This window comes from Procambarus clarkii, chromosome 20 (assembly GCF_040958095.1).
Source record: "Procambarus clarkii isolate CNS0578487 chromosome 20, FALCON_Pclarkii_2.0, whole genome shotgun sequence".
Classification (NCBI taxonomy): Eukaryota; Metazoa; Arthropoda; class Malacostraca; order Decapoda; family Cambaridae; genus Procambarus; species Procambarus clarkii.
In genome coordinates, this window is record NC_091169.1 from 3964040 (window position 1) to 3984261 (window position 20222).

Genomic DNA, 20222 nt, shown 5'->3' on the forward strand with positions numbered 1-20222 from the left:
ATACTAAATCTGATTTCTTTGTGACCTCTGTTCACTAGCTCGCTCCCTATTTCGATGTCATTAATTTGTGATTTCCCTGTTAGTTAACACTAAATCTAAAATATTATTTCCCCCCGTTGGTTCCTTAACGTGATTGCAGAGACATTACTGTCTCAGACACTACGTACATTAACAATGGTAGTAGGCCCAAGAGAAACAACAAGCGAGAAGGGCTATTCAATAAATTAAATTTTAATAATAAGAGGTTAGACTGGGAGAAAATAAACAGGGAACTTACAAACATTCAATGGGAAGATGTTATAAGAAATAAAAATCCTACACAAGGAATAGAAAAACTGACTTCTGAAGCATATGAAGTCTGTCTGAAACCTGTTCCTCTGAGGAAAGCCAGAAAGAGGTCCAATGTAGAAAGAGAACGCAGACGACATTACAAAAGAAGGAAGAAATTAACGGAAATGCTTAAGCAGACACGACTCTCCATACAAAGAAGAAATAATTTAAACAGGGAGATTGAAGAAATCGAACAGAGACTGAAGCATTCCTATCAGGCTGAAGAAAGACAACTAGAACAAAAAGCAATTCAAGAAATAAAGAAAAACCCAAAATATTTCTTCACATATGCTAAATCAAAAGCGAAAACCACTGCCAGTATTGGACCTATTCGTATTAGTGAAGGTTCATAAACTGAGGATGACAAAGAAATTAGTGAAATCCTAAAAAAGCAGTATGAGAACATGTTTAGCACTCCAATACTCAGCATGAAAGTGAAAGATTCGGACAATTTATTTATGAATGATACTCAAACACCTGTAAACATAACTGATACCAACACAAGCGTGGCAGATTTTGAAAGAGAAATTGACAATATGCCCATGCACTCGGCCCCGGGTCCAGACTCATGGAATTCAATATATATAAAGAAATGCAAAGTGCCAGTAGCACAGGCACTCAGTATAGTGTGGAGGAAGAGCTTGGACACGGGGGAGATACCAGATGCGCTTAAAGCAGCAGACATTGCCCCTCTACACAAGGGTAGTAGCAAAGCATTGGCAAAGAATTATAGACCAGTTGCACTAACGTCCCACATAATAAAAGTATTTGAGAGAGTGATCAGGAGTCAGGTCACTAGAATCATGGAAATCAATGACCTCCACAATCCAGGCCAACATGGATTTAAAGCAGGAAGATCATGCCTCTCACAGCTACTTGACCACTATGACAAAATCACTGAGGCATTAGAGGAAAAACATAATGCAGATGTCGTATACACAGATTTTGCAAAGGCATTCGACAAATGTGACCATGGAGTGATTGCACACAAAAGGAGGTCAATGGGTATAACTGGTAAAGTAGGACGCTGGATACTCAATTTCCTGTCGAACAGAACACAAAGAGTAACAGTCAATCAAGTAAAATCGAGTCCGAGCGCAGTTAAAAGCTCTGTACCTCAAGGTACAGTCCTTGCACCACTGCTGTTCCTTATTCTCATATCAGATATAGACAAAAACAAAAGTCACAGCTTCGTGTCATCCTTAGCAGATGATACAAAAATCAGCATGAAAATTACCTCTGCTGAAGACATTGATAAACTACAAACAGATATTAACAAAGTTTTCGATTGGGCAGTAGAAAATAACATGATGTTTAACGGTGATAAATTCCAGGAACTTAGATACGGCAAAAATGAGGATCTTGAACATAATACAGGGTACAAAACACAATCGAATCTGCCCATAGTAGGAAAACAGCATGTCAAGGATTTGGGAATAATGATGTCCGACGACCTAACGTTTAGGGAGCATAACCAAGCAAGTATTGCGTCAGCCAGAAAAATGATAAGATGTATTACGAGAACCTTCAAGTCTAGAGATCCCACCACAATGGCTGTACTCTTCAAATCACTTGTGTTGTCCCGTCTTGAGTACTGCTTAGTACTCACTTCCCCCTTCAGAGCAGGAGAGATTGCTGAAATTCAGGGAATACAGAGAGCATATACGGCACGCATAGACGAGATAAAGCACCTAAATTATTAGGATCGTCTCAAAGCTCTCCAAATGTACTCACTAGAAAGGAGACGAGAGAGATACCAAATAATATACACATGGAAAATACAGGAGGAACAGGTAACAAATCTGCACAGTAAAATAACAACGTACTGGAGTGAACGACATGGAAGAAAATGCAGAATAGAACCAGTGAAGTAAGTAAGTAATTATCAAAAGAAGGCACCAAACCGGGAAGGCTATGTAGCACCATCAAATACGCAAAATAATCAGAGGGCGCTAAATATCACCAAGGATGCCAATACGAGAACAAAAACGCATAAGGCGAACGATATCAAAAGTATCCGAGTCACCAAGAATTCTATCGAGGGACAGGTGACCGCGAGGGGCGGTCGGAAAGCAAGACACACGCTCGTCCTGGAAGTCAGGACATTCAAGAAGGACATGCACGACCGTAAGAGGGACAATGCAACTAGGACAATAAGGAGCAGGGCGGCGCTCCATCAAGTGACCATGGGTTAAGCGAGTATGGCCAATACGCAACCTCGCTAGAGCTGTTTCCCACCGCCGGTTACGGTGGAAGGAGGACGGCCACGAGGAAACACAACATTTAAGAGTACGTAGCTTGTTACCAGTAACAGACAACCAAGAAGCCTGCCAACGGGCAAGGACTGAGGAATGGATAACCGGGTAAAAGTCGGAATACGGAATGCCTTTACGAGAGATGGGACAAGAGCGGACAGCTTCCTTAGCGGCAGCATCCGCACGCTCATTTAAAGACACGCCAATATGGCTGGGAACCCAACAAAACTCAACCGACTTAAATTTACTGTGAACGAGAAACAGCCAATGCTGGATCTCGACAACTACCGGATGAACTGGATTAAAGCACCCGAGAGCCATGAGGGCACTACGAGAGTCAACAACAACCACAAAGGAAGACTGACAACGAGAAAGCAGGAGACGAAGAGCATAGAGAATAGCATAAAGTTCCGCTGTAAAGATGCTAGTCTCCGGAGGCAAGCGACACATATAAGTGCGATCAGGAAAAACAACAGAGTAGCCAACACCGTCCGCTGACTTAGACCCATCGGTGAAGACAGAAACGGAGCGGGAGTGAGAAGAAAAGTGCTCGAGGAAAAGGCGTTTTAGAACTGTAGGAGGGGTAAAAGCTTTAGTGATACGAGTCAAGGATGTACAAAACCGCGGAAGAGGGACCCTCCACGGGGGCAAAGAAGGAACAACACGAGGAGAAACATCAGAAATACGAACGGAAAGAGAATCCTGCAGGCGAGATAACCGGACAGAAAGAGGGAGGTGGTGAAGAGGAACAGGAACCGCAGGAGGGGTAAAAGTTAAAGCACGACAGAGACGAGAGGAAGGATGTTGCAAGGACCGCGCAAGATAGCGAAGACAGTAGCGATCACGGCGGTCCTGGAGAGACAGGAAGCCAGTGTCAACATACAAGCTAAGGACGGGAGTCGAACGAAAGGCACCAGAACTGAGGCGCAACCCAGTATGGTGCAAAGCATCAAGACGGCGAAGAGTAGAAGGAGAAGCAGACGAGTAAGCAGGGCAACCATAATCGAGCTTAGACAGGACGAGAGAGGAATGTAAAGCAAGGAGAGTGCGCCTATCTGCCCCTCAAGAAGTATGGGACAAGACCCGAAGGAGGGTAAGGGACTTAGAGCACTCAACACGGAGGTAAGAGATATGGGGAGACCAAGACAAACGAGTGTCAAGGAATAACCCCAAAAGCTTCGCGGAATCTTTGTATTCAAGGGGATGACCATAAAGTGACAAAGAGGGACGAAGAACAACCCGTTTCCGCGTAAAAGTCATGGCACAAGTCTTAGAAGTAGAGAACTTGAAGCCATGACCTGTGGCCCAAGACGACACGGCATCAATCGCAAGTTGAAGCCGGCGTTGAAGGAGAGGCGAATCATCACCCTGACAACAAAGGGTAAGATCATCGACATAGAGAGCGGAGAAGACACCAGAAGGAAGAGAGGAAAGAAGACCATTGAGGGCAACCAGAAAAAGAGTAGTGCTCAGAACACTACCCTGGGGCACACCTTCGTATTGCTGAAAAGAGGGAGAGAGAGCGGTACCAAGGCGCACCCGAAAGGAACGACGAGAGAGGAAGCTGCGGAGAAAGAGAGGGAGATGACCACGAAGGCCAAAAGAATGAAGTTGAGATAGGATATGATAACGCCAAGTGGTGTCGTAAGCCTTTTCTAGGTCAAAAAGGACGGCAACAACGGAGGTCCTCGCAGCAAAAGCAGTACGTATATAGACCTCCAAGTTCACCAGGACATCTGTCGCGCTGCGGCACTTGCGGAAACCAAATTGAGAAGGGGAGAGGAGGTGATGGTGTTCCAGGAACCACATCAGACGAACGTTAACCATACGTTCAAAGAGTTTGCAGACACAACTTGTGAGAGCAATAGGGCGAAAGTCCTTAGGGGAAGTACCCAGAGACCCCGGTTTGCGAACAGGGAGGACAACGGCATCGAGCCAGTCCTCAGGGACTGACGACGACTCCCAGATCCGATTATACAGACTCAGTAAATACTGAGACGTGCTCGGAGGGAGATGGCGAAGCATCTCATAATGAATACCATCGGAGCCCGCCGCCGTAGAACCGCAGAGGGCCAGGGCAGAACGAAGTTCAGAGAGAGAGAAGGGATCATTATAGGGAAGCTGAAGATGAGTGCAGAAATCTAAAGGACGAGACTCAAGGACAGGTTTACGAAGAAGGAAAGATTGGGGAAGATGAAGACCAGAGCTAACAGAAGAAAAGTGGGAACCCAGTTCGGAAGCGACCTGCAACGGGTCCGCCACAAGAGTATCATGGAGGTGAAGGACCGGTGAAACATCGGGAACGAACTTACCCGCTATCTTGCGGATACGCTTCCAGATCTGGGCCAGAGGGGTTTCGGACGTAATTGTCGAGACATAAGATGCCCAACATTCACGTTTAGCCGTACGGATGGCCCTACGGACCACCGCACTCGCTTTCCGAAAGAAAAGAAAAGAATCGGTCGTCTGCCTACGGCGGTGCTTCTTCCAGGCTGCACGCTTACAGCGGACAGCCCGAGCACAGTCCGCATTCCACCAGGGAACGCACTTCCGTGGACCCCGAGAGGAAGAGCGAGGAATAGAGCGGAGGGCAGCGTCGAAGACAGTGTCATGAAAAAGGAGGAGAGCGCGAGAGAGGGGCAGAAGGGAGAGGTCAGAGAGAGTAGCACTGAGGGAAAATAGGGTCCAGTCCGCCTTAGCAAACTGCCACCTAGGGAAAGAGAGGGAAGGGCGAAAAGAGAAAAAGGAAACAAGGATGGGGAAATGATCACTTCCATGGAGGTCATCAAGAACCTGCCATGTGAAATCTAAGTAGAGAGAAGAAGAGCAGAGAGAAAGATCAAGACAAGAAAGGGTGCGAGTTCGAGAGTCCAAATGAGTGGGCTCACCAGAATTCAGAAGAGACAGGGAAGAAGAGAGGAGAAACGGCTCAAGGAGGCGACCCCGGGTATTCGTCAGAACGTCACCCCAAAGAGAATGACGACAATTGAAGTCACCCAGCAGGAGCACAGGCTCCGGCAAGGAGTCTAGGAGGTGTTTCAAATCAGGAAGAGAGAGCGGGACACTCGGGGGGAGATAAATGGAACAAACTGTGTACCATTTCCCCACAAAGATACGAGCAGCAGAACAATGGAGAGGCGAAGGAAAAAGTAAAGGAACAAAGGGAACATCAGCCCGAATCAAGAGAGCAGAAGAATTAGAAGCCCCAGCAAAGGCTGGGGGGGGGGGAGAGAAAGGAATAGCCACGAAAACGACCAGGACGAGCACCAAGCATCGGCTCCTGGAGACAGACACAAAGGGGCGAAAACCGCGAAACCAGAAGTTGGAGTTCGAGGAAATTGGCGTAATAACCTCGAACGTTCCATTGAAGAATGGACAACGACGAGAAGAGAAAGGACAAAAACAGAGAACAAGGAAGAAACAAAGGCGAAAGACCAACAGAGCACGTTAAAGAATATCAGGGTCGGGATCAGGGTCAGCAAAGTCAGGGTTAGGGGGCATGGGTAAACTGAGCAAAGACGGAGGGAAGGAAACGGGAGAACAGATCAGAGGTGGGCGGGCAGGGTCCGGAGGAGGAGGAGACAACGGAGAGGAGCAGTCAAGGACAGCAGCAGGAAGAGGGGGAGTAGAAAGAGAGGAGCGCACCCCAGCAAGAGCAGCAACCGAAAGGGAAGCAGGGGCCAAAGAAACCTCCATAGCAGGAACAGGGGGCGCAAGCACTGAAACGGGAGTGGAAGGAGCAACAGAGCCAGAAGGAGGAGCTGAGGAAGAAAGCGAAGCCTTCTTACCCGCCGGGGAAGAGGAAGGAGAGGAGCCAGGCTTACGCTTCTGACTTAAAGAGACCGGTGTCCCAGCAACTACGTACCGGGCAACGGATTCCAGTGTCTCAACAGGAGAAGCCGAACGAGAGCACACACGACGGCCGTCAGGAGAGCGATGGACATCCGCCCGCACCGACAGGCGGCGGGGAGAGCCGATAGATGGAGGAAGAGGATGGGAAGGAGGATCGGAGGGGGACGAGGAAGGAGACACAGAAGACACGACAGACCGGGTAGAAGGAAGGGGAACCCCAGACAGAGGACCAGGAGGAGGATCCTTCGGGAGAGAACCCAAAGGGACAGAGGAGGGGGCAGTGGGCGCATCAGGGTCCAAGGCCTGGAAACGGTTGTGAGTCTGAGGAAGGCGGGAAGGACGAGGAGAGGAAGAGCGCAACACGCGAGCATAAGAGATATTAGCATAAGGCGGGAGCCGGCGAACCTGGCGCCTCGCCTCAGGAAAAGATAAACGCTCCCGGTGCTTCAAGTTGAGGACGGCTGCCTCAAGCTTGTAATGGACACACGCACGGGAGAAGGTAGGATGGGCCTCACCGCAGTTGAGGCAACGAGCCTGGGGAGAAGCGCACTCCGACTTAGAGTGACCTTCGCCACCACACAAAGGACAGAGAGAGACAGTCCCGGAGCAGCGGAGGGCACCATGCCCAAACCTCCAGCACTTGTTGCAGAGCCGAGGAGAAGGAATGTACTCCTGGACAGAGCACCTGGCACCAGCAAGAATGACAGAGGGTGGAAGGGTCCTACCATCAAAGGTAATCTTCACAACCCGGAGGGGTTGACGGCGACTACCACGAGGGGGACGAGTAAACGTGTCCACCTGGAGAATAGAATGGCCCTGGGCAGCGAGGATATGTCGAATATCGTCGTGGCAGTCGCGTAGGTCCCGAACACCGGTCGCAACATGGGGCGGGAGCAAAATAGTGCCAACACTGGCATTCAACTGAACGTTCTTCGAGACCCGAACGGGGGTCTCGCCAAGGCAGGATAAGGCAGCCAAGCGGGAAGCAGCATCCTGAGAAGGAGCAGCAACGACACGCGTACCGAGACGAGTGGGGTTAAAAGTAATGGAGGCATCCACGGAATCAATGAGATGTCGATGAAGGGAGAAATCGTCAGGAGGCGCAGAATCAAGAGGGAGGAGATCAAAATATTTGGCCCACGAAGCGGGACCAAACAAGGCTTGATAGGTAGCAGAACTGGAAGGAATCGAGCGAGGGCGGCCGTGACGAGAACGGCGGTGAGAACCCCCAGAGAGAGAGGGGTTAAAAGGCGCAGTAGTTACAACTAGAGAAGGAGCCGCGCCAGGGGACGAGGTAGTCACCACTGGGGGCTTGGGGCTCGACCCAACCACAGAGGAGGGAGGGGAGCCAGGGGAAGGAGTCAGAGAGGCCAAAGGAGGAGCAAGGTCGGGGCCCAATGCAGCGGAGGCTACAGAGCCCGGTCTTCCAATACGGACCGACTCGGGGGCTTGGTCGCCCACCCCACGAGCCTGAAAAGGTAAGCCAGAAGCAGCCGAAGCAGGGGTTATCATCTTGACGAAATTACGAATTCACTCACGAATGTGCCCCCACACCCACCATGGAGCCACAATTAGAGGCAGGACACCCAACAAGAAGCTATCGCCGATCTTGTCGGGGCCTCCTAGGGGTGCGTCGTGAGTATACGCCCCACAAACGCCACCTTAAGAAACCGACAGTCCGTCGAGATCGGGTTCAGTGACGAAGTGGGGATTGACAATAAAAGGTTCCCCTCGCTCTCGACGTCGGGTACTGCAGTTCTACGGGTGCAAGAGTATGCCTCCTCAAGCACCCGGGCGTCAAAGTAGAAGAAGTCCAAGGGAAGAACCAGAACGAGCAAAAGGTCGGCAGGAAACGGCAAGTAAGTAAGTAATTATCAAAAGAAGGCACCAAACCGGGAAGGCTATGTAGCACCATCAAATACGCAAAATAATCAGAGGGCGCTAAATATCACCAAGGATGCCAATACGAGAACAAAAACGCATAAGGCGAACGATATCAAAAGTATCCGAGTCACCAAGAATTCTATCGAGGGACAGGTGACCGCGAGGGGCGGTCGGAAAGCAAGACACACGCTCGTCCTGAAAGTCAGGACATTCAAGAAGGACATGCACGACCGTAAGAGGGACAATGCAACTAGGACAATAAGGAGCAGGGCGGCGCTCCATCAAGTGACCATGGGTTAAGCGAGTATGGCCAATACGCAACCTCGCTAGAGCTGTTTCCCACCGCCGGTTACGGTGGAAGGAGGACGGCCACGAGGAAACACAACATTTAAGAGTACGTAGCTTGTTACCAGTAACAGACAACCAAGAAGCCTGCCAACGGGTAAGGACTGAGGAATGGATAACTGGGTAAAAGTCGGAATACGGAATGCCTTTACGAGAGATGGGACAAGAGCGGACAGCTTCCTTAGCGGCAGCATCCGCACGCTCATTTAAAGACACACCAATATGGCTGGGAACCCAACAAAACTCAACCGACTTAAATTTACTGTGAACGAGAAACAGCCAATGCTGGATCTCAACAACTACTGGATGAACCGGATTAAAGGACCCGAGAGCCATGAGGGCACTACGAGAGTCAACAACAACCACAAAGGAAGACTGACAACGAGAAAGCAGGAGACGAAGAGCATAGAGAATAGCATAAAGTTCTGCTGTAAAGATGCTAGTCTCCGGAGGCAAGCGACACATATAAGTGCGATCAGGAAAAACAACAGAGTAGCCAACACTGTCCGCTGACTTAGACCCATCGGTGAAGACAGAAACGGAGCGGGAGTGAGAAGAAAAGTGCTCGAGGAAAAGGCGTTTTAGAACCGTAGGAGGGGTAAAAGCTTTAGTGATACGGGTCAAGGAAGTACAAAACCGCGGAAGAGGGACCCTCCACGGGGGCAAAGAAGGAACAACACGAGGAGAAACATCAGAAATACGAACGGAGAGAGAATCCTGTAGGCGAGATAACCGGACAGAAAGAGGGAGGTGGTGAAGAGGAACAGGAACCGCAGGAGGGGTAAAAGTTAAAGCACGACAGAGGCGAGAGGTTTCAGAGAAAAATAATGTGGCTACTAGAATAGTAGTAATATTTTTTTTTGTAAGAGTATTGTTGGGATTGAGTACTACAGATGTTGGAGGTTGCATGTTTGGAGCAGATGCTCTTTTGTTTATGATCTTGTTAATAATATTTCATGTACCTGATAAGGTTTTGTTGTTACTGGCGGAGAATAAAAACCATGTGGACGAAGATTGTTTGTCTGACCAAAACCATAACAAGTATACAGAGAATAAAAAGGAAAATGTATGCCATAAAAGAAAGTCAACCAAAAACAAAAATTTCTCTGCAAGAAAAACACAAAGGAATTCTCTGATGGAAAAGGCACACAGAAATAAATTTTCTGAAAGAAAAACACACACAAAGGAATTCTCTGAGAAAAATACACACAAAGGAATTCTCTGAAAGAAAAAGCACATACCAAAAAAAAAAAATGGGGAAGTAATAAATTTGACATGGAATATTTAATGTCACCGGAGAACCTAAAATAAAATAACTAAAGCATGATTTTTGGTATATGGCTTCCTGTGGCTCAGATGAATGCTACTCAGGTAACCGGGACAGAGCATCGGCTGTCACGTTGAGCCGGCCCGGCACGTGGGTAATGGAAAGTTTGAAGTCCTGTAGGTACAATGCCCACCTGAGGATGCATTTATATTTTGCCTTCGTCTGGTTTAAGAACACTAGTGGGTTATGGTCCATGTACACTTCCATTATATTACCTGTGAGGTATACTTCAAACTTTTTACATATTAACACTAGCGCCAACGCTTTTTTTTCTACCACTGAATAATTGCGTTGCGCCTTGTTAAATTTCACAAAGTAATAGTATACTGGGTGGTCCACTTGATCATCCCCAGTTTGCAACAACACTGCACCAGCACCCGAGTCAGACGCGTCAACATGAATTTTAAACGGTTGGTCGAACCTTGGGCTAGCGAGCACTGGGGCGGAAGCTAAGATCAATTTCAAATTTTTAAACGCCTCTGCACAGTCTGATGACCACTTAAATTTAACGGCTTTCCGCAACAAGTCTGTGAGAGGAGTGGCAACACTGGAAAAGGTCTGACAAAAGCATTGGTAGTACGCACATATCGATAAATCTTTGAACGTTCTTCTTAGACCGGAGCACTGGATACTCCAGAATGGCACTGATATTATCTTGCTGAGGTAACACTTTTCCTTGGCCTACATCATAACCGAGGTACGTCACTGTGCTTTGGCCAAAATGGCACTTTTTTGCATTTAAGGTTAGATTTGCATTTTTCAAAACTGTGAACTGGCATAACCTAGCTATGTGGTCAGTCCTATTACTATCGAAAAGCACAATGCCATCTAGATACACACAACAATTTGGCACATTAGCGAGCAGAGAGTTCATTAGCCTCTGGAACGTGGCAGGGGCATTACGCAAGCCGAACGGTATTACTTGATACTCAAAGACACCATCGGGTGTTACGAACGCAGTTAGTTGCTTAGCACGTTCAGTGAGCGGGATCTGATAATAACCCCTTGAGAGGTCGAATTTCGAGACGTATGTGGCGTTTCCGATCTCGTCGATGCAGTCTTCGAGGAGGGGCAGCGGCTAGGCATCTACGATGGTCACCTTGTTGAGCTGCCGATAGTCGGTGCATAATCGCCAGGAGCCGTCTGGTTTGGAGACCAAAAGGCAGGGCGATCACCAAGAGCCCTGGCTCGGCCGGATGAGGCCGTGCTGGAGAAGGAAGTCGACCTCTTTCTGTACGATGGCCTTCTTTTCAGAACTCATCCGGTACAGTTGAAGGCGAATGGGGGTGTAGTCCATCAACTTGACCTCATGGTAAATGGCATCAGTCTGGGTCGGGACATCCCCGAACAGACTGGAGAATTCGTCAAGCAACGACTGCACCTCTTCACGTTGGGCCATCTGCAAATGGGACAGTCCCTCCTCCACAGCATTCACAGACCTAGAATTATTGAGATTGAGATTAGTTGGGTCCCCAAAACAATCATCCCCTCCCTCACTGGAAATGGAAACATTGGTTAGTGCAATGGGCCTGGGGCCCTGGAACTTCTTCAGCCAGTTGAAGTGTACGAGCATCACCTGGTTACACTTGTCAGTGTGCCTCACTTTGTACGTGAGGTCCACAGTCTTTTCTGTCACAATATAGGGACCTTCGTACTTGTGGGACATAGTGTTTCCTAGTCGAGGCTTTAATACCAGGACAGGGTCACCAGGCTGAAATATCCACAACTTAGCCTTAGCATCATTTCGTTCTTTCATATTTTCTTGGGCCTTCCCAAGATACTTTAGTGCAGACGCCTTGCAGTCCCTGAGTCTCTGGTGGTGTTGCTCAACGAAAGCCGAACCTTCGTTAACGTTACGTTCCCTAACAGATTCTCCTGTAACATTTGCAAAGGTCCACGAACTTTATGGCCAAAGACTAACTCAAAAGGAGAACAACCCAGTGAACTTTGCAACCCCTCTCGAGCAGCAAACAAAACATAAGGCAAGTTCTTATCCCAGGAGCTGTGAGAACTCTCGTATGATCTTGGTTATCTTGAGATGATTTTGGGGCTTTAGTGTCCCCGTGACCCGGTCCTCGACCAGACCTCCACCCCCAGGAAGCAGCCCGTGACAGCTGACTAACACCCAGGTACCTATTTTACTGCTAGGTAACAGGGGCATAGGGTGAAAGAAACTCTGCCCATTGTTTCTCGCCGGTGCCCGGGACCACAGGATCACAAGTCCAGCATGCTGTCCGCTCGGCCGACCGGCTCCTCCGATGTCTTCAACATCTGCTTCAGAGTTAGATGGAACCGCTGAATTACCCCCTGACTCTGTGGATGGTATGGGCTAGAAACTTTATGAGTTGTTCCATGGTCCTTACAGAATTGTTAAAAAATATCAGACTTAAAATTAGTACCATTGTCAGTTTGCATGACCCGAGGCAGTCCAAAAGTGGAAAAAAATTGCAACATACGAGCAACAACAGTCTTTGCTCAGATGTTCCTTACAGCAAAAGCCTCTGAGTAACGGGTCGTGATACACATCATCATGATCAGGTAAATATTACCAGACTTAGTTCTAGGTAATGGACCAACACAGTCCATTACCACAAGAGAAAATAATTCCTCCGGCACGACAATAGGCCTTAGAGGAGCTTTAGATAGTGTCTGGTTTCGTTTCCCAACAAGCTGACAAGGAATACACGAGTTACAAAATTTTGCCACATCGCTTTTCAGTGTAGGCCAAAAAAATGTTTGAGAATTTTGTGATAAGTAATATTAATACCTTGATGTCCCCCCATAGGATCATCATGAGCAGCTGTCAAAACTCTCTCTCTCTAGCAGGTCGGCAACACAACCTGGTGGACTACCTCTCACTCATTTGACAAGAGAGCACTCTGTGGTCTCCTTTTTCTCATCAAAATCTCATCATTGTAGTAGTACCCAGTTGCTGCATCTACAATCTCCTCCTTAGAGAGGGCTACCTCGTGACATTCTGCAAGACTGGGGTCAGCTTTCTGCAGATCACTCAAGGAGGCGTCCAGGGCTTGGTCAAATGCCAGTGGTCGAGGCTCAACAGTGTTCTCCTCCACCTCCACACTGCTCTCGGTAGGAGGTGATGGCAGGCTCTCCACAGTGCCCTCGTCCACGTCATCGAGTCGGGCCATGAATGTATCTGCAAGGTTCACTTGGTTTTCACCACTCTGAAAGTTCCTCGTGTCCTCGGGATTTACCGCCTTGGCAACCACAGGGCTGCCCTTACATTTAAGTCCCATAGACCTGGTCACCGCACATGCAGGGTACACGACATTATCCTCTGTGGCAGAAAGATTCAGGGAAACCTTAGGGGTAGGCAACATAATAGGCAGTCTGGAGTCCCCTGCTAAATCATTTCCCAATATTACATCAACATTAGGGAAAGGTAGGAACGAAGTGACTCCGACTGTACAAACACCCTTGTGGAAATCAGATTCCAGGGTAACCTTACGGAGGGGTACTGCTCGAGTATCACTAGTGACACCCTCGACCAGTACTACCTCTCCAGTGTCGAGAGTGTTGGTACCTTGCAATGCACTCTCTAAAATTAAAGTCAGGATGGCACCAGTGTCTCAGAAGATCACCACGTCCTTCCAAGAAGAACCCTCAGACAAAAGTAGTCTCCCTTTTGATAAGAATGGGGTAAGCAGGTCCAACCACTGCGGGTTGGAGGTCTTACTCCCTAACCCTTCAGAAGGCCTCAAGCCCTGTGTCACAACAAGGCAATTGGGTCTTTTTTCCGAGTACAGTTGCCAACAACGGCTAGTAGGGTGGTTTGCACGTTTACAGTGACCACAGACACATCGGGGAGAAGAGACATTACTAAGAGAATTGCCCTTTGGTTCACTCTTAGGTGCCATGGGGCTAGACAATTTAACAGGGTTAGTTATGTCTGAAACAGAAGGTGCATTAGTTATAGGGTTAGAATAGGCTGGTCTGGACTGGCTGTGGGTATAAGTTTTGTTACTCTGTGCTATATAATTATTTTAGTTGGGCCTTTTGCCCGCCAACTGGTAGTTTTCTGCCATCTTGGCCAAATCCACTATATTAGAATCTACCTCTGTCCTTCCTCTAATGTAACGTGCAATATTCTCTGGCATATTTTCTAAAAAATTCCCCACTAAAACTAAATTTTTAAGTGCCTCGTTATGTTTCGGCTTTAGCTGAGTGAATCCATTTTTCAAACAATCTTATTTGGTCATTAGCAAATTCAGTGAGAGGTTGGTTGTGAGTACGCCTAAGGTTGCCATAAGCTTGGCGGTGAGCTTCAGGGGTAATTTCATATGCTTTCAAAATTCGTTCCCTGACTTTACTATATTCAAAACACTCGTCATCAGGCATGTTTATAAAAACATCTTGTGCTTTACCCCTAAGCCGCCCCTGTAAGATTTTCACCCACTCTTCCCTTGGCCAGTCTCTGAAAATGGTTGAAAAATCTTTCAGGGTCTGACTCAGAAAATTCAGGCAAGTTATGCTTTTTATCAGAATGCCTGGGGTTTGAGTCCCCGGCAGATGGTGGTACAGCGGTATCTGCTCTAATTCTTGCCGCCTCATTTTTGAGCCTTTGCTCTTCAACTTTACCATTTTGTTCTAACAATTTAACCTTTTGTTCTGCTACTCTAGCCTCTTGCTCTGCCAGTCTTAACTGGGCTAGTTGTAATTCTAACTCCATAATTCTACTAGCTACACTTTCAGCTGGACTGGGCTGGCATAAAATTATATGACTTGGTAATAGTTCATGGCCTATACAATGCTGTAAAATTTCATTCACCAAGTTACACTTTTTACCAGTGTCGTTTAACTCGAGGCCAAATTCCTTGCCTAACAATACTAAATTAGATTTGGTGAGCTTCTTAATCTCTACCACTGAAGGGTCCTTTGCCAGTTCCTGCATTTTAGCCTCCATCACTAATTTAGCTCCTAGCAAAGGAAAAATTAAAGTATAAAATTTGGAAAAAAACAAAAATTTGCACGGCTCCTAACACAAGGCCAAACGTACCTCAATCGTGAAGGGATCCAGCTGGGTGTCCAGTCAGTGCAAGATGTATCCATTGCTAGTTGACCTGGACCCTAGGCTAACACACAACCGTTCTGCGGAAAACAAGAATTTTTAGTTTTGGCACTCAAGAATCTAATTTTTTACAATTAAAAGGTTCCTCCCAGTCAGGCTATTCACATGTTATAATTTATAGGCTGTTATATGGGGTCTAGAGTATTATAGAGAAGGGTCAGCAGTTAGAATCAAGATGTATCGGGGTAGTGGCACAATTAGGCCCGGCCCCCAAGGAACATAGGTTCCTGTTTGTGGTTTAAGGATTTAGAACAGATCTGTTATCTGGGATACAATCAACTACGCCACTACAACAGGAGTAATGGATACACCTCAAAAACTAACTTATTTATTAAACCCTCTTAACAACCCCCCATATACATTAAATAACAATAGCAATAATTACTTTACCACACTATCTTACGTTAAAAGTCTTGGTCCACATAGACAGGATATAAGGTTTTACAATTAGGACAAGCTAGGGTAAAGTCTACTAGGCAAGGGACACTAACAAGGACTCTAGGTAGCTTGGTACCACTGAGTAACTTAGCAATATAAACACTAGCATAGCCATACACATTACTACACAATTATGCCAGAAAACGAACATGCAGCACGGTACTTAGCTTGGTAAACTAGACACAGGATAAGGTAAGGGAAGAGGAGGAGGAAGAGGAGAGGGATACAGAGCAACACAGAAGAGGTGTTGACTCAACCACAGCAGTTTAGAGAAGAACGCAGGAGCCTCCAGTCCGAGCTGTCTCCAGTTGTTGCCGGGGAGACAACAGCTGATCGTGCAGCTTGTAAACATTACAAATCTTCACCGACGTAAAAACTGGTTACTTTAATAGTTCTAAGAATAGTTAATAATTACTACATGGTTATACTTAATCCACAACAAACTCAAGAGTCTGAATGCTGTGTGAGAAACAAGATTCGTCTTACGTCTGGCAAGGAAGATAGGAACAAAGGCGCGTCAACAAGCGCACAAAGTAATGTAAGGTAAAATATTTATAGCTCAATTTGACCTCTGGTTTCCACTGAGGAACCCAGGGTCGTAACATTCTGTATTTTCTACATTCATCCCCGTTTTGTTAAGTGCAATAAAATATATTTTTTCCTATGCAGACAAGAGCATTTAAATCGTTTATTTTGTTTCTTAGACTCCTACTGTTCGTGTAATGTACCCTAAGTATATCGTTATTTTGAGGCCCTTCTCTTCCCCTGATCATTTTGCTAATTTGTTTCCCCCCTCAAACACATACTGTTATTACCTCGTTTCTCCATGTCAGTACCCTTTCCACTATCTGCTAACAGTTTAAACCCAACAAACCCCTCCACCCTCAGGATCAAACAGGTTCGCAACAGCTACAACTCCAACCCTAGATAGATGCACCCCATCCCGAGCACACATGTCATTTCTTCCATAGAAGTGTTCCCAGTTATCTATGACTGATATTGCATTTGATTTGCAATATTTGTCTAGTCGGCAATTGACACCAAGTGCCCTCGACAACCATTCATTTCCATCTCCCTTTCTTTTAAGAATGCCACATATGATTGAGATTCCTCACTTGCTCCTAACTAATTCTATGACTGTATTAAACCTCTGTATCAGTGCCTCACTCCGAACTCGTCCAACATCATTTCTATTTGCACTGATACAAATAATGGGTTTGTTCCCATTTCCACCCATGATTTCACTCATGTGTTAAAAATGTCACCAATTTCAGCTCCTGGGTGATACCCTGAACCTGTTCCCCCTATTTCTGGCACAAAACATTGTATCCAAATACCTCACCTGGGAATCTCCCACAACCAAAATTCGCTTAGGTACTTCCTTTAACTTCTGAGCACCTTGAGGTACCTGCGCTCCCTTCGTTGCCTTAACTCTCGAGAGAACTGCAAGCTACAGCACTCGTCTTCCAACACGGTGAATTAATTAGAAATCCTTAGGACATCTGTAGGCGGCTTTCTTTCTTCAGCCTTACCCTGGGGGTCGTTGTGAGCCGCAGGCCGGGCTCTGCTCCCCTTAGCTACCTTAATTTTTGCCCACACTTGTCTTGCAGACGTTTCTCTTCCAATAGAGCTAGTGAACTCTAGTCATTGTCTTTCCCTTTGTAACTCATCTGCAATGTATATACCTTTACCTGAATAAAACATCTAATCTAAATCTATATCTAATCTATATGCTTAGATATATGCAAATGAGAGAGTAATAGAGCGAAACCTTTAAAATACTGAACAATTTGGAGGATATTGATTCATACAATTTCTTCAAAAGGTCAGATGTAACACGAACAAGGAGCAAAGGTTTCAAGCTCAACAAGCCACAGTGTAGGAGTGACAACAAATGCTTTTTAACCCATACGATTATGATCATGGCAATAAGGTTTCTAAAACAGTAGGCATTCTTCCAAAGTCAGACACTGTACTATGTTCCTCGCCCTAACCTAGTCACTCAGTATTATTCACTCATTTATCTATGTCTTGTCTATTTATGTCTTAAAGGTTACAAGACGTACATTAGTCAATACAATTGGTGCTTAAAATGTTAAGGATCTCTTGTGAACAATACAATCACACAGTACAATCTCCAGTCAAGAATGTAGCACTCGGCGTGTACAGTTCTAATCGACCCAAGACGCTACAGCCTCGACACAGAGCAGACAGCAGACTACGACCGTTGTTCAGGTCCATGTAAACTACATCTACCCGAAGTCCTTCGTCTGAATAGCCAGTTACCAGTTACAGGAGATACTTTTTCACCCACAGAGTTATTAACTCATGGAACCGCCTACCCACCGAAGCGGTACGTGGCAAAACGATGCTGATTTTCAAAATATACCTGGAAAAGATCATTCCTCCCTACACCTGGGGGGTACCTTCGTTAAAGTAAAAAGGTATACAGAAATAACAAAGAAAATAGATATGAATACTATTACCTTCGATGTTAGTAGTAGTTGTGCAAGTGAGGAGAAAGAAAAAATATTAGAGAGTTGGAAGGAAGTTTCTAAGGTACTCTCGTATCTCATGGAATGTGACGGACAGGGCAAAGGTAGTTTTATTATTAATCATGGATGAAAGTAGATTGATAATATTATCTTGGAACGTTAATGGATTAAAAACTAGAGCGGTGGATGTACACTATTATACTCTTAGAGAATATTAACATAGTAGCACTCCAGGAAACTGGGGATAGGGATGGTAACATTCTGAACATGAAGATGAACATGTTGAACATGAAGATGTTCAACTGCTGGGCGAGCCCTCTCCTACTCATCTGAGGGGAGGGAGATTAGATTATGCTTGTTAGATAAATGCTGAGGGCATAGAGGAGAATTGTCTTACTGTGGATGAAATGCTAAGAGATTTTGCATTACAAATACAGCTTAAACTAGATAAAAAGCATGCCTGCCTTCAGAGGAAAAGCTTAAAGTTTAATAAGGGAGAATTAAAGGGTCTTGTTGGTCATATTAAGTCTTGGTATGATACTTATAAGCCAGTTTCGGCAGAAGCATTTTATTAAGTTTTAATTAAGGAGGTAGATGTATTTAATGCAACATTGAACCGGAAAACATCTGGTATAGAAAAGCATCCCCCCATAAAAGTGTGCGGAGAAGAGAAAGGAAATTTGGAGCAAGTATTGGCAGGAGTTTGCAGAGAAAGTTAGGAGTAACAAACTTGAAGGAAATCTGGCAAGACATAAATGAAATAAGGGGTAAAAAGCATAATTTTGTTGCACATCCTGACCCGTAAGGAATTGCAAAAGGTCTCGTAAATAAATGGGCGGAAGCTGCCAAACTTAGTTCATTTAATTACCCGCTGTAACGAGAGAGTCGTTTGATTCTTGGAAAGATCTAAGAAAGGATTTTATACTTACAGCAGGTAACAGTGGTGATGTCACTTGCACAGGTATTACCAGAGAAGAACTAATAACGGCGATTAAAGTTGGGAAATCTACCGCCCCCTGGGGAGGATGGAGTAACTTATGAAATACTTAATGAACTTGCCATTATGACGAAAAGCCCGCTGTTAGACCTCTTTAATATTAGTTATAAAGAGGGCAGAATTCCCAGTAAATGAAAAAGAACTATGATCATCCTTATCCCTAAAGCCAATGGAGAGTACAGACCTGTGTCTTTAACCTCGTGTTTTTGTAAAATGATGGAGAGGATCATTTTAAATAAACTTTTGTATATAATAGGTGATCAGCTGTCTAATAATTTTTCGGGTTCCTCAGAGGAAAAAGTACCTCTGACTGTATTATTAAATGTCTAGCTAATGGTAATGATTATTATAGAATTTTTATTGATTTATAAGGAGCTTTTGATAAAGCCAACAAAGAGGTTATTTTATATGAATTAGCTGGTCTTGGTGTTGAAGGGAGATTATTGCGCTGGATAGGGGATTATCTTCAGGAAAGGAAGGCTCAGGTGTGGTATCAAGGTTGTATGGTTCAAGGTTCAAGGTATCAAGGTCAAGAACTCTGCACACCTCAGGGAGGAGTGTTGAGTCTCACCCTGTTTAATGTACTAATGTATAAGATAGCATCTGAGAAATACTCAAATTGGGTAACTCCAATCATATATGCCGATGATATTTTGTTTCAGGGCAAAGATATTTCAAAGGTTCAAACAGTGTTGGACAATTTCGGAAACCTGTGTCACCACATGGGACTAGTGGTTAATGAAGACAAAACTAAAGTTTGAATGTAGAAGTCGGAGGCCCATTATATTGGAAATAAACGGTAAAAATATATAGAGAGTTAATATATATAAATATTTAGGCATATATGTTGGATATACCCATGAGAGTTTGGAAACTGAGATGAACAGACTGTTGAGTCAATGTCGGAAGAGATTACAACCTCTGAAGGCCTTGGCATGGTGTGGAAAGGAGTGCTACGGATGATGTACTTGAGTACTGTGAGATTTCTTATTGATTATGCTGCACCTGTCATTTCTTGTTTTGGTAAAGGTAGGATGGGCAAGTTGGAGAAGATTCAAAATGAAGCCGTTGGGGGTCGTTGTGAGCCGCTTCTACCTTAATTTTTGCCCACACTTGTCTTGCAGACGTTTCTCTTCCAATAGAGCTAGTGAACTCTAGTCATTGTCTTTCCCTTTGTAACTCATCTGCAATGTATGTACCTTTACCTGAA